This window comes from Alexandromys fortis, unplaced genomic scaffold, assembly GCF_014885135.2.
Source record: "Alexandromys fortis isolate MF-2015 unplaced genomic scaffold, M_Fortis_MF-2015_v1.1 scaffold_0, whole genome shotgun sequence".
NCBI classification, from domain to species: Eukaryota; Metazoa; Chordata; class Mammalia; order Rodentia; family Cricetidae; genus Alexandromys; species Alexandromys fortis.
In genome coordinates this window covers 26,944,717-26,967,546 of record NW_026067949.1, presented here as the reverse complement: position 1 = coordinate 26,967,546, position 22,830 = coordinate 26,944,717, and the positions used below count along the sequence as shown (strand labels likewise).

At 36.2% G+C, this 22,830-nt stretch overlaps 1 protein-coding gene across 2 annotated transcripts in view; it reads left to right on the top strand.

Annotated features, from left to right (window-relative positions):
- Positions 1–22,830, top strand: part of Gabra2 (gamma-aminobutyric acid type A receptor subunit alpha2) — a 142,389-nt gene that overhangs the window by 109,853 nt on the left and 9,706 nt on the right. The gene's annotated exons all lie outside the window — the stretch shown is intronic.

Genomic DNA, 22,830 nt, shown 5'->3' with positions numbered 1-22,830 from the left:
GGGGGGGGGGGGGGGGGGAAAAGGGAGAGGGGGAGGGAAATGGGAGGCGGGGAGGAGGCAGAAATTTTTTTTTCAATAAAAATTATATTAAAAAAATACCCAATACATAAATATGGTAAACACATCTGGCAGACTGTGAGTAAGTACTCTTTGGGGAAAGTCAAATCCATTAGCCTGAAGGCTTGGAGAATTTTTGTAACTAACTAGTTTTCCCTATAGTTTTAATCAGGAAATGATTGACAAATAAATACTGTAAATATTTAGTGCCTTCAAAGTGATGTTTTGCTACTACACACTGCTGTATGACAGACTTTTCCTGAAAAAATAAAAAAGCAAAAAAAAAACAAAAAAAAACCCCAAAAACTTGTACTCCACAAAATTGAAAAATTAAATAAATGGACTTGTTTTGATAAATACCATATACCAAAATTAAACAAGACCAGGTGAACAATTTAAATAGACCTATAAGTCACGAGAAAATAGAAGCTGTCGTCAAAAACCTTCCAAACAAAAAAAGCCCAGGACCAGATGATTTTAGTACAGAATTCTACCAGACCTTCCAAGAAGAGCTAATACCTATATTCCTTAGTGTTTCACATAATAGATACAGAAGAATCATTGCCAAACTCTTTTTATGAAGCGACAGTTACCCTGATACCAAAATCACACAAAGACTCAACCAAGAAAGAGAATTCCAAACTAATCTCACTCATGAACATTGATGCAAAAATTCTCAATAAAATACTGGCAAACCGAATCCAAGAACATATCAAAAAAATCATCCAATATGATCAAGNTTCGAGACAGGGTTTCTCTGTAGCTTTGGGGCCTGTCCTGGAACTAGCTCTTGTAGACCAGGCTGGTCTCAAACTCACAGAGATCCGCCTGCCTCTGCCTGCCTCCCGAGTGCTGGGATTAAAGGCGTGCGCCACCACTGCCCGGCTCATTAACAATGTTTTAAAGGCTTTCAGGAAGCTTGAAATTTCACCCTACATATGTGCAGACATACACAATGCACAAGTCAAACAAATCTTCCACCTCATTAATAAAGAGTTAAAAAATTTTGAGAATTTATAAGTTAAAAATTATCCAAATATGTAAGTATATAGCACTGATTTAATAGCCTAATGAAAACACTGTTTTCATTAATAGTACCAAAGAAAACACTGTTGCTTTTATTACTGAAGTTTTAAAACACCAACATTTTCTTGAGTTAAAAACATGTAATCCAATAGTCGGTTCATTTACATCTGAGAACATACCCTAGTTGACTGATATCCAAAGTATGAGTTGATGTTCCAAAAACAGGCACTTTTCCCATGATGAACATCATAATCTCTGACCTCTGATAGTCTGGTAAGTTACTTCCAAAAAATCCTATAAATACATGATGACAAATTTCACAAATTGAAAAGTGGCAAATTTTCCATATAACTCCAAAACTATTTTTAAAATTATTTTCTGTGTATATGCATTTTGCTCACCTTGCATGCCTGGTACTTAAGAAGGGCATTTATTTTCTTTTTTTCTATTTATTTATTTATTTATTTATTTATTTATTTTTTTATTTAAGTTTTCTGTCTCTTCCCCACTGCCGCCTCCCCTTTCCCTCCACCTCCCCTAGTCAAGTCCCCCTCCCTCGTCAGCCCAAAGAGCAATCAGGGTTCCCTGCCCTGTGGGAAGTCCGAGGACCACCCACCTCTATCCAGGTCTAGTAAGGTGAGCATCCAAACTGCCTAGGCTCCCACAAAGCCAGTATGTGCAGTAGGATCAAAAACCCATTGCCATATAGATTCAATGCAATCCCCATCAAAATCCCATCAAAATTCTTTACAGATCTGGAGAAGACAATAATCAACTTTATATGGAAAAACAAAAGAAAAAAAAACAGGATAGCCAAAACAATCATATACAAGAAAAGAACGTCTGGAGGCATTACCATCCCTGACTTCAAACTCTATTACAGGAACCACCCCATTTTAGATAGAGCAACTGTGATCACTGTGGGACACAAACTTTGAGGAGTAGGAAATCTTGAAGGTCTGGTGATAATAGTTCTGGGCTGGAATTCAACTTCTTGGCATCTAATCATTAGGGTATGACTCTCTTTTTTGTTTGATTGTTTGTTTGTTTTGAAGAGAATGTCCAAATCCTTCACAGTCTTTTATTCGGGTGCAATATAGAAGTTGTCACTTCAGTTTTCGTTAGCAGTATATTTCAAGTCAATTCAAGTAGCAAAATCTACTTCAATGCAATAGTGAAATTCAGTTCAAGGTTGGGGGGGATTTAATTCCACTCAAGTTATTGTCAGCCTCTATTTTCTTCATTCTTACTAGCTGTGGGCCTGTTTAACATCTGTAAGAAGCAGCATTTTAGAAATATAAGCCATCAACTAATGCCGTCATTGAATCTTATTTGTTAGATATGGCTCCCATGCTCCGAACTCATACAGTTCTCCTAAGCGAAGGCTGAGTCACAATCAAATCATGAATCAGTGTGTATTTTTCATCACCTTGATTGTGGAAAAAGAGGGTTCCTCAGAAGGAAAGAAAATTGGAGCCTATTTTAGAGGAAGTGCCTATCACGCATCCTTATGTTCTAGTCTTACATCTCCTAGGTATCACTGAGCTTGGGCATGTTCTGGCTTCCAGCTTGAATGGGAACATTGAAATAGCTAAATGATGACCTCCCTGGGATCTCATAGCCTCATCTCTCTGAGTTATTAGGCAAAAAGTGTCTTCTTTCCAATGTCCCTATGTGGCCAACCCTCCATTCTAAGCACTAGAATTCATCCCTTCTCACCTGCTTAAGGATATCATTGCACTAATCCTTCATCATCTCTGATGTCATCAGTGCATTCCATATTTAGTATAACTAATAGAAAAATAGCAGCATTAATCATCTGATCTTCACACCAAATACCCTAACTATAACTAACATATGTGTTCCACTATCAAGCAGATGTACTTGAAGACTATTTCTCACTTCCCCCAGATTTTGTTTCTCCATGTTCTGTTAAGCCCATCGAATCAGCATTGTGTCTTTCTTATTCTACCATAGTACTCATGCCCAAATATCAGATATGGCTAAATCTAGTAATCAACTAGAAATCAACTATCAGTGCTCTTTGACAGAGTATATTCCTCTTCTTAAATGTCAAGACATTGCCCGAGGTTAACTTCTCTATTTGGCTATCAGAATAACATTTCGTTGAATTACATTTCATATTTAATGCTTTTAATTCCTTTGCCAGTCTCTACTTCCCTTACCATTTCAATATCAGAATGTTTCATTCTTTCATATTTAATTAACTTTTGTATTGATACTCTTCTACCATGACAGACTCAGTTTTAATCATGAGCTATATTTTCATATGACAATGTATGCCTAGGCTTGATCTTCAGATACATATATCTAATTATTTTCCTTATATCCTATTTGAATATCCAAAGACAAACAATATATGCACAGAACCAATCTTTCAATTTTGCTTTCTAAAAATCTATCACATTGTGTCTTCAGTGAAGCATTATCAAGTCATTTACATAACTGCATTCCTTAGTCTATTTGGATTATTTTTTGCAAAGTACCACAGAATGTATATTCTTACCACAGACATTTTCTTGTAGTTTGGTGCATTTCTCATGAGGGTTCTTTCTGGTATGCACATGGTCATTTTCTTGCTGTTTCTCCACAAAGTCTTTCCTGATGTGTATGTGTGTGTGTGTGGGGGGCATACAGGAAAAGTATAAACACTCTGACACCTGTCATTGTAAAGTCAGGGGTTTTATTTAAACAGAACCTTCATGACTATCTTATTACTAAAGGCTTCATCTCCAAATAAAGCCACAAATAAAGCAGTTAGCACTTCAATGGATAAATTTTTGAGGAAACATAAACATCTGACCAGGACCTTTTGTTATCTTGTGTTGATTTTGGTTCACGTCTGTTGTCAGTATAGCAGTCAGGGTTATCATTTCAACATATAAATCAAATACAATACTCTTTACACACAACATGAACCTCCTTTTACCATGACTTCATTCTTTACTCATCCCGTCCTTTATCATTCTCCTCATATCCATAGCATGGTAAGATGAAGCAACCTGATTTGTCTGTTTCTTCTCCCAGAATTTCTCTTGTAATATCTGTATAGCTGACACCTTCTCATCCTGAGAGTGTTTCTCAGTTATTACATTCTCAAGAAGATTAAGCCAATGGCCCGGTTGAATCGTAAACTCTTCTCTCTATCCTGAAATTTGCTTACTCAGTCCTGCTCTATTCATTTTTTTAATACATGTATCATTTTTGATATTCTAAAGAAGAAATGCTTTCTTTAATTTCTGACTTTCCAACTAGAATGTCAGTTCTCTTCCTTTTTTGTAATCCTAAGAATGTCTGGTCCATAATGGATTTCCACAAATATTTGTTGAAACAATAAATTTATTTGTGCTCAGTTAGAAAAAAATATGTCCTTCACTTTTATAAGAAATATAAGAAAATGATCATTGACAGAAGACAATATACTATGAAGTAGAATAATATGATTATAAATTCTTAAAATTGGTAAGTGGTATAATTGTAATGTCTGGAATCATTTAGTACACCTGATCTATTTGTTTTCTGAGTACTAACAACAAAGACCTAGGTTATTTAAAGTACAGTGGAGACCATATCGTATTTCAAAACACTAAAGAAAATAAAATACCAGAAAATTGTTGAAAGGATGAGTATTTAAAATGCTACTGTGCAGCCCATGTTTAAATGTATGAAGATTTGAATATACATATAAAAAGGCATCTTGGGTGATAATTTTATCACATAAGATAATATATCCAATATGACTTTTATAGAAAAACAGAAATCGGTGATGCAGTGAGTTGAAAGGAAATGAAATGAAAGGGAACTTTATGTTACCAGTTCTGTAGTAGGAAGTGACTAACACAAATATGACAATAAAGTAGCAAATGGGAAAGGACTGTGCAGAGTTAAGTGGCCTGTATACACCACTAGTGTAGAGAGACTGTGTCTGTTTGGCTCTATTGCTAGCAAGAAAAATTCATTTAATTTCTCTATTCTCTTGACTTGTTCCACTGTAAATGATACAAACCCATGCTATCTCCAGTAGGGGAATATTAAGAGAATACACGAAGCAACGAATGCAAGACAAAGTTCTATTTCCTGTATCTGAATACCTACAAATTCTATAAAGGAATATAGGTTTTGGAGGGTGCTGATTGTTAGTAACTAATGCACTGGTAGATACAGATACATATGTGTTCATTTATATGCTTACATATGCTAATATTTTATTATAGGGAAAATAAGATTTGTTAAAATGTAGAGGGACTCATATTCATACATGAACAACCTTTATGTATGAATCATATTCATACATGAACAAACTTTAAAACTTAAAGTCCCCTGTAGACGTAGAAGTTGTTTACCACAGTCTCAAAACTGTGTTGCTCACTCTACCCAGCTTGTTTTCCTGGCTCGTACCCATGGAAATATGAATTTGAAGACTGTGGATGAGGGCAGGCAATGAGGGAGAAAAGAACACTGTAGAATCCCAAAGCGAAGCAAACAACACCAAAAACAGTAGCTGGGATGAAAGAGTTAGATGAGTGATGACTTCAGTCTGGGCAGCTGAAGAGGTGGGGAAGTCTTAGTAGGAAAACAATACTTTTCACTAAAATGCACGAGAAGTTGTTAGAGGGAGTATGATGTGTGGACGGTTGCAGGGTATGCAAATAATGAGCAGGAAGACTGTACATGGCAGAGTTTATTCCCCATCTCTGTTTTCCAAAAGGCACATGCTGCACAGTGCTAACAGGAGGCATACCTGGCATCTCAGAATTGATTTTGGCACAAAGCAGCATATGCTAATCAGAAGCAAGCTGCCAGCCCACCAGCCACCTCCCTCCCTGCTGCTGCCACAGTCTCCTCCCAGCCATCCCACTGCCAATTAGGCAAGCAACTGAAGCAAAACACAGTAATAAGCTATGGCAAGGAAAATGAGAGAGCCTTGCAAGCTCTCGTTCAGGCTGAGATGATTTGTCAGGAATAAAGTAGCCTACCCAAGCTTTATCAACATAAATGAAATAGTATCACTTTTCCGTAAAAACATAAGAAGGTGATTAAAAATATATGCTATTGTTTAGTTGGCCAACTTTGTATTAATTTTGGGATTTTGACAAGGGCTTGTAAATATTAACTTAATATAGTCATAATTACATAAGACATTTAAGTCACTCTCATTTGTAGCTCAAAAATATTAAAAACAGCACTATATGAATACTGAATTGATACCATATGCTGAGTGAGGTATGTCAAATTTATTTGTTGTTTAATTCTGAAAACAGTTTTCTAGTTAGGACATCATGGCCTTCCTATTGGCAGGCAAGGAAACTGATTCACCAAGCTATACAGAGGGCCTGTAACTTGTATAATCTCTCCATAACCCCTTTTATCAAACACCTGGTCAACATTAAAGCAATAATGCATATACATATTTGAGAACTGTTTTTACTAAAATAATGTCACAACTTGAGGTGAACACTAAGATCTAAATTCTCACCATCACTGTTTGGTGACAGCAGATGAATTTTGAGGAGTTTTGTGTGTCTGGCACTATAGCTAAAGTTTTAGTATTACTGGACTAAGATTGATATAATAAAATCAGTTTTAACATTATCATCTTTCGTGTCCAAATACTATCATTTGAATTTCTAAGCAAAATTTCTTTGGTAAGCCATCTCCATCTCTAAGCATGTAGCTACTCACAGTTGCATGGCTATAATCCCTAGGAAATCAGTATAATCTGACATGATTTGACAATTCTCTTAACCACCTTCTAAAATCGTTTGCCCAATACATTTTGTCTTGGAAACCATCTATGAAATCTTCACAGTGTTATAGAGGACATGAAGAAGAGTGCAGACACTGAAGAATTTTTATTTCTATAATGTTGTTGGTTTTGTTGATTCAGGCTTTGTTGTGGCAAGCAGGCAAGCCATGTAGAATACCTTCTCCTGTTACGGCCTCGCAAATACTACTGTCATGCAGATTCCTTCTTTGCCTTTAATTGGACTCAGGTTTTGAACTGTAGCTCTTGTTTTCAGCACTTAAACTTTTAAATGATAATGTAGAGAACAACAGTTCCTCTACTCTGATTCTTCCACTGTTTCATAGGTGCATCCAATTATTATACTGTGATATATTTACTTTTACTACAACAAACTTTTAAATGTGCATCTTTAGGTTTTAATTTTTAAAATTATAAAAAGCTACTAGTGCTATTCAAATGTGTTTTTATCATTTTGAGGATGTAGTTTCTAATTGGATGATTTTTGTGATAAAAGTTTTTCTAATGCATTATTCATCACAAATAATATACCATTTCCCCAGCTAAATCACCTTAGGGAGTCATAAGAAGTCTCCCAGATGATTAACATTGCCACATTCCCCCAGCATTTATGGCAATGCAATTTACGAGAATGAAATAGAAAATGGATTTGATAACAGTGGGGAGTTCGTACAGAAAAGGGCTTTCTTTGTTGGTCTGCTGTTATTTTATTGTCTTATTATCATACTGCCAAATGTATTATTTTATCTTAAACTCAAATAAATTACAATATTACTGTGAGACTTAACAGTAGTCACATCCTGTTTCAGTATTTTAGATAAAGGACAACAGGTGTCTCAGGCATCTGCATTTGGCTAGTCCTACATCCAGTCTAACTTTAATGTCCTGAACAATTCTGATGTCAGAAACCACGAGATTAGATATGAGCCATTCTAAATTTTTGGAAATTACCTTTTAATAATATACCCTAGGAGTTGACAGGTTATGTTCCCAAGTGTTTGGGTATAAGTGATAATGACAATGGAGGATCCATTTGATAGCAACTGATTATCAAATTATGCCTAATTAATGAGTTGCATCATGTCCTTTGGGACATTTAGGGACATAATAGTTCAGTACTGAATATCAAGGGTTTAATTAATCCAGAATTACAGATCTATTTTTAAAAGAGTCTCAGGTTTGTAGAAACAGTGGAAGAATAGAGAAGAAACCAATACAAGGCTTGTGTTCTTCTTTCTGGTGATCAATACTAAATTCTTTTAGCAATTAGGAAATGAATAACTAAAAAATAAAATGTCTGGGTCTTCATTTATATAGTTCAATGTTCTTTGGCTTTTCTCGGTCTACCACTAGATGGGACTCTTACATCCTTCCTTTGCATTCTCAGCATCTTTATCCACCACTTTCCTAGGGGTGCTAAGGAGCATAATAAACAAACAAACAGAAGCCACAGAAACCTGAATTAGACAGATTCTACACAAGTTATTTGCACTTGTCGGTGAAAGTCTGGAAAATACATATTCTAATCCCCATTGTGGAGACAAAGTCAGCCAGGTACAGCACGAAAAAGGAAAGAGAGAAGGAGAATTTTATAATTGTTGGGGAAGTGCAAATACTACTTACTCACAATCCATGAAAGCATCATTTCCATTTCTCATGTGAAAAGGGTTACTGTGGAGTAGCTGCAGGTGCTGTGCAAAAGCCATCATCTTATGTAACTTAAAATGATGTTTATATTAATGTAGTTAAGTTATGGCACTCTACAGAAGCAGGCAGAAAGCTCAAAACCCCATTTCAGCTTCATACCCATTTCTATCTCTAGGTAAAGCCATATCTCAAGCAATTAAAACTATTCTATAAATTATACATCCTTATCAGAATAGAGACCTTAGAGGCTTCACCAATAAAATGTCAGGTTAGACAAATGTTGCTAATGTATGCTATGAGCCCATGATTTTCAAGGAAAATGTCCCTTTAAATTCTTGGCAAAGGGTGTGGGATTTCAATTCAGGCTGTCTGAATTTGTGTCTTACATTTACTGTTTGAGAGTAATTGTGATTTTCAGTAGGATTCTTAATTTCAATTTGCTTCAGTTTCCTTGTCTATACATTTTATTAACTGCATTAGTTAATGCATTGAAGGTAACCTCAAAGGTTGTATCAATATTGCATTAAGAAATAAAAGCAAGCAAGCAAGCAAACAAACAAACAAATACTTCTTTTGGATTAATTGATGAGGAGTTTTGAATTTTCCCATGTGTCGTTTCCATCTGTCTGTTGTTACTGGACTATCTATAGACATCTCTCTCTCCACTCCTTTGTGTGTGCTCATGTGCATGTGCATGTGTGTGTGCATATGTGTGTTTGAAATACACAATGACTTCTGGGAAAAGGAAGTCTTCAGATTTTAATTCCAAATGTATACACCACATTTACAGATTTCTACATTTCTATGCAGAAAAGTAGGTGCTCCTGTTTTATGAATTATATTTATTCATTTTTTTCATTCTAAAGAAGTTAAGCTTGCCAGGTACTGTGATAGTCTATTCAGGCACAATGTTAAGCAAAACTGAGATACCTGTCCTTAGAGGCTTAGTGCTCTGGGGTGAAGGGCAGATAAAGAAACTCAAAAAATTTGGTTAATTATGCTATGATGAAATGAAAAATACTCTCTGGACACACAAAAATCCCTCCAAGCAGAACTTGAGCCCCACCCCTATGCATGCTAATATCTGAATCCTAAAATCATCCCAAAGCTGTATGGCTATGAATGTGCCTTCAGGTTCAAATTCACTGTGAACAAATTTCATTCTGGTTTTGATTTTTTATTTATATTTATATTTTATTTTTCTTTATTAAAAAGAAAGCATCCCATCTTTTTTCTAATTTTACATACCAATTCCAGCTCCACTCCCTCCCCTCCTCCCATTCCCTCCACCTATCCTCAGAGAGGGTAAGGCACGTTGCCTTGGGGAAAGTCCAAGGCCCTCACTAATATATCTAGGCTGAGCAAGGTATCCATCCAAAGAGAAGAGATTCCCTATAAGCCAGTACAAACAGTAGGGATAAGTCCTGGTGCCACTGCCAGTGGTCCTGCAGTCTGCCCTAGCCAAACAACTATCACTCACATTCAGACGGACTAGTTTGGACGTATGTTGGTTCCTTCCTTGTCTGGCTGGAGTTGGTGAGCTTCCATTAGCTCTAGTAAACTGTTTCAGTGGGCAAAACCATCATGGTCTTGACCTCTTTGTTCATATTCTCACTCCTCCCTCCCTTCAATTGGATGTTGAAAGCTCAGTTCAGTGTTCCGCTGTGGGTCTCTGCCTCTGTTGCCATCAGTTGCTGGATGAAGGTTATATGGTGACATTTAGATAGTCATCAATCTGATTACAGGGCCGGGGCAGTTCAGGCACCTCTCCTCTACTGCTTAGGGTCTTAGCTGGAGTCATCCTTGTGGATTCTTGGGAATTTCTCTAGTGCCAGATTTCTTGCTAGTCCCATTGTGTCTCCCTCAATCAAAATAACTGTTTCCTTGCTCTCATCTCTGTCCTTCCTCCATCTTGACTAGCCCATTCCATAAAGTTCTTATCCCCCTCCCCTTTTCTCCCCCTCTTCCACTTCTACCTTCCCTTCACCCCCAAACCCATGCTCCCAATTTTGTCAGGTGACCTTGTTTGTTTGCCCTTTCCAGGTGGATCTATGTATGTTTTTCTTAGGGTTTGCCTTGTTACCTAATTTCTAGGATCATGAACTATAGGCTTGTTATTTTTTTGCTTTATAGCTAGTATCCACTTATGAGTGTGTACATACCATGTTCTTTCTGGATCTGAATTATCTCACTTAGGATATTGTTTTCTAGTTCCATCCATTTGCATGCAAATTTCAAGATGTCATTTTTTTTTTTACTGCTCAGTGTTTTGGAAAATCTTTTAATGTCTTACAAATTTAACAGTTGCTAACAGCATAGATGTTAACTTGACTTAATTTATATATCTTTGTGGGCTATTAGTGCTAGTATGATTTTGTTATAGGTTATGATAAAAGCATTAAAATAATTTTATGGTTCATGTTTTCTCACAAAGTGTAATCAAAGTATTTGTGGATTGGAGGTGGGGATGGGGCAAGTTTACTGAATAAATGGGAATTATATTAATTCAATACTTTAACTTCTTGAATTTTCTTTTTATGATATTTATTTGAAAACAGCACAGGAAAAGCATTGATATACCAACCTTTTAACATATTCTGATTCATTGAAATTCAGTTTTACATGCTTTCACAGAGTACTTTTTAAGATTAAGATATCAGTACACAATGGCCTACTAGAATATCTGAGGTTTCTACTTAAATATTCTGGCCACAGTCAGGTATCTGTGAATTTTTCTTATCCTTAGAACTTCTATTAACTTATTCACTAATTCTCAAAGGTTGACTTTATTTTATTAGTATATTACTTTAGTAAGTTTTGTGCAGCTTTTTGAGTTCCACATAATTTTTTAAATCACGTATTAATGTTATGAGGCCAAACTTCAGGTTTCAGTGCTGACATCTGCAGAGTTTGCAATCTGCCTTTCCTATTCTTACAGCAAACTAAAGCTAAAGCAAATGAAAACAAATGTGTCTCATTGGATTCACAATGAACCACGATTACAGGCAAAGTGTCATCCTAAATTGTAAAGAGACAGGCAGAATCAGAGTGACACAGCCAAGATCTCTTACCTGGAAGAGAAGCTATGGGAGCCGTATGCTGGTTGGAACATTTTCATAGTCATTTTGATGAATTGCCTGGCACTAAGTCTATGTGAGTGTGAGAAGGAGACACCGATCAAGCTGTAGTCTGCATATCACATGTGCAAGGACTGTAACTAGGAACCTTTACTAGATACTCAAGAAAGATCTGAGAAATATGGTCATGGTCAGGGCAGCAGCAAATCATTCTGAGCTTTGCTCAGACCCTCATTCAGAGCAAATATTTCAGAAGAAGACACTTGGCTAGGAATTCTTCTGGTGATAGAAATTGAATTTTCTGTATCTAGCTCATATTGCTTTGCTTACTTAACCCAAAAAGGGGGATAACTCACAGCTGTTGTCATAATGGATTCATGGAAACATATTAAGAATGCTGTAGTCAGTTCAACAGCTGGAAAAAAATGGAAGAGCATTTGAGAGGGTTGTAACCTGGAACCCAAGTCCACTGGAAGTGAGCTGTAGTCAGAAGCTCACAAACTGGAGCCCTGCCTTTACCTTCCCACCGCACCCTCACTGGACTCCAGTAATGTATCTATGGCTTACATATCAGTGAACTGAAAGATACAGACGCTCTCTGAGAAGGAAAACTGGAGGAATTGGAAGTCTCTAAGATAGATAGCTGGAACGCTCAGGAATTTCTCTCGGGTGCTTCATATAACCATAGCAGGCATTATTAGCACAACACAATAAACATTAAAGTAAACTAGAAAAATTAACAAAATTCCACACTACAAGTCTATCTCAGTTCCCATGCCCCAATACATTTACAGTTTACTATAACAAGAAAATTACATGTTATGAATGAAGGTAAGATAAAAGCAGAAACAAAAGAGACCAAGCCAATATGAAAACCATTGATGTAGTTTTTGAAATTGCTGGATGGGAAGTGTAAACTATGTTTGATACAGTAATGCATATTTAGTGGATTTGCTGGTCAACATAATGGACAAGGAAGAGTCAAGTAATGCAGGCAGAGGGATATAACTAAGTAATAATCAAAGGAAAACATATATTTCATTGTGTCCAAGCATGGATTACCAAGGACAAAGAGAAAATTAAAAGTAACAACAGGAAGCATTGGAATTAAAATACACTATAGAAACACAATTCAAGGAAGGAGTTCAGCATGAAGCTGTCTGGTATGGGAAGTCCTTCCATATATGTGTTGCTTCTATTGGTTAATGAATAAAGCTGTTTTTGACCAATGGCTTAACAGAATAAAGCCATGGGCAAAATGCACACAGAGATGGAGATAGAGATAGATAAATAGATAGATAGATAGATAGATAGATAGATAGATAGATAGATAGATGGATGGATGGATGGATGGATGGATAGATAGATAGAGAGAGAGAGAGAGAGAGAGAGAGAGAGAGANGATAGATAGATGGATGGATGGATGGATGGATGGATAGATAGATAGAGAGAGAGAGAGAGAGAGAGAGAGAGAGAGATAGATAGATAGATAGATGATAGATAGATAGATAGTAGGTAGGTAGAGTCAGTGAGAAGCCATGTAGCAGCCTCAAGAGACAGATGTTTCCATTGGTGCCCACCAAAATTTTGCCAATAGGCCACAACCTTGTGGTAATGCACAGATTAATGGAGATGGGTTAGTTTAGGATATAAGAGCTGGCTAGAAATACGCTTAAGCTATTGGTCAAAAAGTATTGCAAATAATACAGTTTCTGTGTGAGTATTTCGGTTCATATTGACCAGGAATGAACGAACAGCCTCAGCAAACAGCTGTTGAAAAAAAAAAAGCCATCTTAGTTTCCATGTATAGATCATTATAAATTTACAAGAAATATAAAACTAAACATTACTTAGAGAATCAGAGAATTGCTACAACTGTATTTTGGAGTAATCTTTTAAATAGTAATTTATCTATGTATCTATTTATTTGTTTATTTAAAACAATCTTTTTATTTTGCATACCAATCCCAGTTTCCCCTCCATCCCCTTCTGCTCTCATCACCTTCCCTCCACCCGGCTCCCGGGATCCCCACCCATTGATCAGAGAGTATGAGGCCTCACATGGGAAGTTAACAAAGTCTATTTGACTTTATAAATGCCATTTTACTCCCTACCACACATTTCTTTACAGTAGCTTTGCTGATTCACACAAACTGCCCTATTATTGGTTATCAAGCAGTTTGTCCTATTGTGGTGTAGGGAATATTTCTGTTCTTAACTTTGTAATGTCTCTGGGAGAACCCATCTGACTTTTCTGCACAATGTCCAGAAAGAGGGGATTCATTCATGAAAGAAGAGATGGATTTTTGATATTGATTAATTAATATGTGATTTTTTTCCATTATAGATAACTAGGGAATTAGTTTAAATAAATATTTGTTTATTCAATAATGGTGTAACAAGTTTTTACATTCCCCTAGGCCTCTTTTTGTATTTTGGAGAGAAAACAGAAAGGCCGTAATTTATACACTTGACTAGGGTATAGGCTTATGGAAATGAGTAGGCAAACTGAGCAGGAGAGGAAACAACGGAAAGATGTACAGGACAGGTCAAAATAATCTCAAGGACAAAGAGTTTAAGGGCTCTAAACCCTGACCTAAGCATACTGAAGTGTTTATAGCGTGGCTGCTGTAGAGAGCAAGGAGACTTTTGCTCTTTGTCAGTGTGCATGCTCACATGTGCCTACAGAAGCAGACTTCAGTTATTATGAAATAATAATTCAGTGTGCGAAGGAACATGAGTTATCAGAATACAAAAGCTGGTATGTGTGCCAGAGGAAAGAGTGCAGTTCCAGTAATGACATGTACATTTACCCAAACTGACAAAATATTTATGCTTCTGCACTTGAATCTAACATCTGAAATTGGTGTCATTTAGATTGTGGACACTTTCACCGAAAAGAGACTTTTAATAAGCAAAATAATTGAGTCTGGAAATGAGCTTTGGATATAGTAAATCTGTGAACTGCTTATATTAACCAGAAGAATAACTTGTCATCCCTGCAGCCGTGTGGGTGCACAAGCTGTAAATAGCACCTTCTAGATCACAATTGTTTCTCTGTTCTCAGAAAGTTTGAATTAGGAGAATATGAAATAATTTGGTTTTACAACGTTGATATATGTCTAAATTATACCTAACATACAGAAGCCTGAAAGCTTTATTGGACAGGTGTAGAGGAGTTGTAAATCACAACTGTAACCTTTCTCAATGTGGTAATAATGTATTCTAAACATTATTATGTTTGAGAATGAGTTGAGTATTGTTTTGTCCAATGTGATAAAAAAAAGACAGAAACAAACTTTTTTTTTTTAAATCAGACTTCTGTTTCTGGCATTTCTAGCTGTAACCAGCAGGTGGTATCAAACAGTATTGCATTTCTACTATTTACTTCTGCTTACTGAGGTTTCTTTTTCTTAGCTTCTACTACACACACTAAACCTCCTTTCTCTCCTCCCACCCTGTCTCACTTTCTACTCATTTCTTTTTTTATTCCTCTCTGTCTCTGACTTTCTGTCTCCATTTCTCTCTTTCTGTTTCTCTTTCACCCCCATATACACACAGACAATCTCTTAGGGGTCATTTTGCATTATTTTTTTTTAATTTCTTGAATTAACTTATAGGCTGTTATTCTTTCTTCACAAGCACTGTGTGTCTTTTGAAAACAGAAGGGCCATCTTCACACTCTGTTCACTGGGTCTCAACAGTAACAGCATTCAAAAGCACAATTTTAAATTTTTACTTTAAAAGAGAGAAAAGATTAAAACAAAAGAAGCAATGAAGAAAATCCCCTAAAGTTACAGGTTGCAAATCAGACATCTGGCAGTGGTAACGTGTCCTTGTGTTGTGTTGAAAATATTCTCTCTGATTCGATCTTCTTCATCCAACCAATATTTCATCCCTAGTACTTAGGATTGCCTTGCTTAGAGACCATTTGCACAAATACCAGGAGTGAAATACCAATTAAAGATAACAAGTTTTTGTTCTTATTAACATCGTTACATAAATTGAAGCAGGATATGCAAGAAAGAGGGGTTAGATGTAACCTTGGTCATCAGCGTTACCCACACATTTCACACACATGCCTGAACTTTCAATGATGAATCACTTTAGGGTGCTTGTCTTTATGTCTTGCTGAGAAATATGAGTTCTCCTAGAGACGATGTGCACTGCACAGGTCACAGCAAGGTGAGAAGGAGGAACACTGAAGTACTGTTTGGGAGCAGGCATTTACACCGCGCATGATAAGCTAGCAAGATGCCAGTGTTGGAAGACACTGCAAAGTGTGTGAGCTTTCCAGATAAGTGCATCACTTCTTCATGTCCAGCTCTTTCTGTGGATGTTGTCATGAGAGCCATCTGGGCCGAACCGTTAGTCAGAAAAGCTGGCGTCTGAAAATCTTATTCTCCTAATGAAAGGAGAAAAGGGAGAGATGGAGGGAGGGCAGCAAAAAGGCTCTTGGCAGATGAAGTTAGCACTGTCACTGTCAAATTCAAAACCCTTTTGAAAGCAAATAGGTGCACAGGGGAAAGATTTGAATATGGTAAAAAGCTAATGGCTGCACACAGGGCTCACATTGAATCTGCTGTCAGTGTGTATTCAGTTCAGTGAATGGATCTGACACTAGTTTTAAGCTGTGAGTACAAGCTTTGAAAGAAAGCCGAGCTTATGATCCTTGATCATTTGAACTTGAAAGATACTTTACAAAAATAAATAGAAATAAAATTACATCAATTTTCCCTGTGCTTCCCTCTCTGTCCAACCCCTCAAAATTCCCTTCCTCCAAGCCACCCAGACACACCCTCCACTCACTCACAATTTGATATCCTTGTACGGTGTGACTTTTGTGTATATTACTTCAGGGTTAGCCATTCCTCACTAGATAACCAACTAGGGCTCATCCTTGGTGAAGCCCAATTTTCTCTTTCTCAGCCTTCTTTAGTTGTCTATAGTTCTTTCACCTTATAATGTCAAAACAAGGTCATTGTCATTTCCTAGGTCTTGTTTAGGTGGCTGTACGATTGAGGCGTTATAGGTACAGCTTCCTTGTCATTTCTAGGAGGAAGCATTCTCACTCCAGAGTTTCTGTTTCTCTGGCTATACCCTCTTCCTGTCTCGTCTTTCGTGATATCACCTAAGCATTAAGTGGGAGTTTTCTTGCAGATGTATCCACTAAGCCTGGGCTTCCCTTGATTATTGATCTCTGCGGTATGACCTGCTGTAGTTTTCTGTAATAGTCTCTATTTGTTACCAAGAGAAGCTTCTTTTGTGGGATGAAAGATATACTTACCTATGGGTATAAGCAGAAGTCCTAGATTTCAGTTATGAATTGTACAAGTCTAGTAAAGCAGGGGTAGAATAATCTCCTCTGAAACCCATTACTGTCCTGTCTCCTGGTCGTTGGCTAAACTTCTAGGAATAGTCATGCCGTTCCTCCTGTTGAGTAGGCCTTTTAATCTGAAAACATCAGTCAGTTACCATAAAGTGATGATTGGCACTGTTGCACCCTTAAAGATAGCTAACCACGCTGGTCATTGTTGCACTTCCTTGTTGTCTTAGCAGGATAAGACAATGGATGGCTTCTCTCCCTGGCAGCTCACATACTACTTTCTGGTACTTTGGAAGCTAAACTAACGGAAAGAGGTTGTCTGATCAGATCTGGTCAAATCTTCAGAGTGCTATGGTATATATAGTATGTGACTTCAGAAGTATATGGTATTGTCCACCTTCCAACTATGACAGGCAACCCAAGGAAGCAGCTGTAGTGCCTTGTGAGTTAACTGGACTACTCTGTCCTACAGTTTGAAGGAAGATGTCTAATGCTTGGTAGTAGGAATTTTGTTAAGCTAAAGCTTTTCTGTGGAGCATTGGTAGCCCACATGGATATGTGTGTGTATACATATACATGTATAAATGTATGTATGTGTACATACACAAATATAACATGTGTACATATATATGTACATGTCTGTATATGAAAACACATAAGTATATATTTTAGATAAATATAAAAAAGATTTCTTGAGACTTATCTAACATCTGTAGAGTTATTATTCCTCCTTTCTCTTCTGTTTTGACTTTGACTTCCTTCCCTACTGTCCTCCAGTTTCTCCTGTTTCCCACTTCATATCACCTGTGCCCTATTTCCCTCTCAAGCCCTCCTCCTGAACCTCTTTTTGCTTAACTGATTTTTGCAGTTAGTACTTTGTTTGTGTCAGTGAATATTAACACATTCATTAATTGTAAGAAGCCATACTTAATGACTTCTTAAGATGAAAGATGCTATCAAATGACCCTTTTGAAATTAATTCACTTAATCTAAGCAAAAAATTCTCAAAGGGAACAAACAAAATGTAAAGTAGATTGACTACAAAAAATTATAAAAATTAATAAATTCCTTTGTGCAGCCGTTACCACAGGTAAAAATGTTATTCTCTCAGAATCTATGCTTTCAGAGATCTGTATTTAATTCACTCCATCTTATTTATTCATTTTAATTATTTATGTATTAATTTATGTTTATGTGTTTGAGTGTTTTACCTACTGTATATATGTCCACCACATGAATATCTGGTGCCTGTAAAGACCACAATAGGGTGATGTACACTTTGAAATCTTTGGAACTGGAGTTATAGGCAGTTGTGACCTATCCTGTTTGTGCTGGGAACTGAACCAAAGTTCTCTGTATAAAAAACATGTCTTCTTAACCCTTGAACCATCTCTCTGCTTCCTTCCTATTTTATAGAAGCATAAAAGAAGTGAGAAATGGAGCTATGTGATATACTTGGGAGATATACATCAAATCCATAGATCATCTTTGGATTTTAATGCATTTAATTTAATAACTAAAATTAATTAGTTTCTTAAATGAAGATAAGACACATGACTGCCTGAAAAGTCATAGACTAATTACCCCATATTTCTTCCAGAGCAATGTACACTGCTACAGCTTCCCTTAGCTCCCTATCATCGTTTCAGGGTAACTGTAGCCTCATAAAAAAGTTTAGCAATGTTCCTTATATTTCTATTATGTGAAACCATTTGAGGAGTATAGGTATTAGCTCTTTTTTGAAGTTCTGGTAGAATTCTACACTAAAACTATCAGGCCCTGGGCTTTTTTTTGGGGGGGGGGGGGCTTTTGATAACAGCTTCTATTTCTTTTTAGGTTATATTTTGTAGGTTTTATTTGCTTACCTGGTCTTGATTTAATTTTGGTATGTGGTACCTATCTAGAAAATTGTTAAATTCTTTCACATTTTTCAATTTTGTGGAATACAGGTTTTCATAGAATGACCTAATGATTCTTTGGATTTCCTCAGTGTCTGTTGTTATGTCCCCTTTTCATTTCTGATTTTGTTAATTTGGATGTTCTCTCTCTGCCTATTGATTAGTTTGGATAAGGGTTTGTCTATCTTGTAGATTTTCTGAAAAAAAAAACAGCTCTTTGTATCATTGATTCTTTGTATTGCTCTTTGTTTCTATTGTATTGATTATATCCTGTCAGCTATTCCTTTTGGCCGAGTCTGTTTTTTTTTTTTTTTTTTTTTTTTGTTTGTTCTAGAGCTTTCAACTGTGCTGTTAAGTCCCTAATGTGAGATTTCTCCACCTTTTTAAATGTAGGCACTTAATTATATGAACTTTCTTTTTAGCGCTGCTGTCATAGTGTCGCATAGGTTTGGGTACATTGTCCCTTCATTTTTGTTGAATTCTAGGAAGTCTTTAGTTACTTTTTTTTTCTTCCTTGACCCAGGGATGATTTAATTGATCACTGTTCAATATCCATTAGTTCATAGGTTTTCTGCAATTAATTAGTTTTGTTGTTGAATTCTAACTTTAAACCATGGTGATACCATAAGATACAGGAGGTTACTCCAAATCTTTTGCATCTGTTCAGGTTTGCTTTGTTACTGAGAATGTGGTCAGTTTTGGAGAGGGTTCTATGAGATGCTCAGAAGAAGGTATATTTTTTTGTGTTTGGGTGAAATGTTCTGTAGATGTCTGTGAAGTATGTTTGAGTCATGACATCTGTTAGTTTTCTTATTTCTCTGATAAGTTTCTGTCTGGTTGACCTGTCTATCGGGAGTATGGAGTTATTATGTCTCCTACTATTAGCGTGTGGACTTTGATGTGCAAGTTAAGCTTTAGTAAAATTTCTTTTACATATGTGGGTGCTCTTGTATTTGGGTCATAGATGTTCAGGATTGAGACTTATCTTGAAGGATTTTTTCTGTGATTAATATGACGTGTCTTTCTCCATTTCTTCTGATTGATTTTAGTTAGAAGGATGGATCTTGCTTCCATATCCATTCTGTTAATCTGAGTCATTTTATAGGTGAATTGAGTCCATTGAGATTAAGAGATATTAATTACCAGTGATTGTTAATACCTGTTAATTTTTGGTGGTAGTGTTTATGTGTTTCCCTTCTTTTGGGATTACTAATGTGAGGTTATCTGTTGTCTGTGATTTTTGGGTGCAGTTAGCCTCATTGGGTTGGAGATTCCCTTCTAATACTTTCTGTGAGACTGGGTTTATGAATAGGTACTGTTTAAATTTATTTTTGTCATGGGATATCTTCTTCATCGATGGTGATTAAAAGCTTTGCTGCATGTAGTATTCTAGGCTGGACAATGTATGCCAGCATAGTTCCACAAGTTCCTCTTTGAATGCTGACAAAAGAGTGTTTATGTGCAGTAAACTCTACGTAGAGATGTTTGGGAAGTATTAGAGTATTTCTGTTTTTAGGCATTTTAGGAAGACTTTGTGCACTCATAATATGTATGTCTACCAAGCTAACTAACAGACTTCAGTGGTCACAAACTAAGATGAGAATACAAATGCACACATGATATCAAGACAATACATAAAACAAAAAGAAGCAAAACCGATGTTTCACATGAGAGAGACACCCAATATAATTATTATTTCACCATTGTGTATATCTGTGGAGATCAGAAGACACTGGGATCTATTGTGTGCTGGAAAGCTGCCACTCTATAATCCTAGCCAATCCAAACTAAATTTAGAAAGCTAAGCAAAAATCAAATATTCTTATCAGAGTAATTAAAAAATAAAGTTATGGAAATTAGTATGTGCCAGATTTTATTCTCAGCATCCACGTAATGTCAGATAGACAAAAGCAGAGTAAATATTGTCATTAGCAGAATTTAAAAAGAGTATCATCCACATGAATGAAAAGATGCTGGATTATAGCACAAATCCACAGGAGAAATAAGGATCAATAGTCAAGATTATTCTATGAGTAAATGTAGAAGATAGTTTAAATTTATTTCTTCTTTGGCATCTTGTTTTACTCAGATTTTCAAATTAAATACAAAGTGTGAGAGTTAAATATCCATATGAAATAAGCATAAAGGTATAATGAAAAAATTTGTGATGGAGTAATAGTAAGGTAAAATGTGTATACAGTTGATAATAAGTTAGCATTATCTAGATTATATCATTATAAACTTTAGTGCCCAAGAAAATCACTAAGAAAATAGCTCAAAATGCAATGCTTAAAAGTTTAATTTTTTTCTCTGTTTCTTTTAACAATATAGATGTCCATAAACTCTAACATTCATTCTTTTTTCAGGCTGAATGTCTAAGATGAGGTGGATCGATTCGCTTAGCTTCTAATGAGAGCCTAATAGCTGATGACATCAGAATGGTTAGGAGTGCTTCCTGAAAATAATCGATAGTGAGATAGAATTCCAGGGCTATTCAAGGACAAGCCTTGAACATTCTCTCTCTCTCCCTTCTGCTCTCTCCCTGCCTGGTTCTTGTTCTCCCTCTCTTCCCTCCTACTTCTCTTACTTTCTACTTTTGTTTCCTCACTCTCTTTTTCCTTATTGCTGGTCTCAATTAGAATCTCATGTTACCTTAATATACATTACCTTAATATATTTTGTGAATGAAACACTAGAGGATATAAAGCGAAAACTATTGAAAAGTATAAAAAATCAGCTGTTTTTAAAAAGATACAAAATTCATTAAGTTTTAGGTAGACTGATAACAACTAAAAGGGAAATGTCTCAGATCTAAAAGAGGTGTGTCTGGAAATGTTCCTTCTGTTTCTGTTGCGTGGAACAATTTGAGGAGTATTGGTATTAGTTCTCCTTTGAAAATCTTGTACCATCTGTTTCTGGGCTTTTTTTTTTCTTTTGGTTGGGAGACGTTTGATGACTATTTTTATTTCTTCAGCTGTTATAGGTCTGTTTAATTTACTTATCTGGTTTTGATTTAATTTTGGTAAGTGATATTCATCCAGAAAGTTGTCCTGTACACAAATGATAAAAGGGCTGAGAAAGAAATCAGAGAAATAACACCCTTCATAATAGCCACAAATAGCATAAAATATATTGGAGTAACTCTAACCAAACAAGTGGGAGGCTTCTATGACAAGAACTTTAAATCGTTGAAGAAAGAAATTGAACAAGGCACCAGAAAGTGAAAAGATCTCCCATGCTCTTGGGTAGGCAGAATTAACATAGTAAAAATGGCAATCTTACCAAAAGCAATCTACAGATTCAAAGCAATACCCATCAAGGTCCCAGCAAAATTCTTCACAGACCTCAAAAGAACGATACTCAACTTTATATGGAAAAGCAAAAAAAAACCTAGGGTAGCCAAAACAATCCTGTACACCAAAAGAACTTCTGGAGGCATCACAATCCCTGACTTCAAACTCTACCACAGAGCTACAATCTTTCTTTCAAATGACTTTAACTCGTATCATATTGATATAAACCCATCTAGCGTAGCTTCTTACTTCCCTTTTTGGTGCTGTTAATCAGAATGATGGCCTCACCCAAGCTGTGTGACCTCAGTATTCCTTAACAACATCCTCACGCCATTAGTTTTCTTTTTCTTTTGTGTATCCCCCCTGTTTGCAATCCAGCTTTTGATGGACCTTAATTTGATTGTAGTCTATTGATTGCTGGTGCTGCAACTTCCTGCCTGACACCACCTTTTTTTTTTTCTCATAAATGTGAGTTGTTTGCCCTCTGTGAAAAGCTATAGCAGAAATTATTTATTTTTGGTGGGGGGAGCCAAAATGTATGAAGTATCCATTCATTTAAAAGTTTAAAACATCTCATTTATGGATATGGTATTTACATCATTTATCTTTCTTTTTTACCTTTTACAATCCTCCTGTGTCCTCCACTTGCTCTGAAATTCGTGGATTCTTATTTAAACATTGTTACATACACACAGAGAAAGACAGACAGACAACTAAGAAA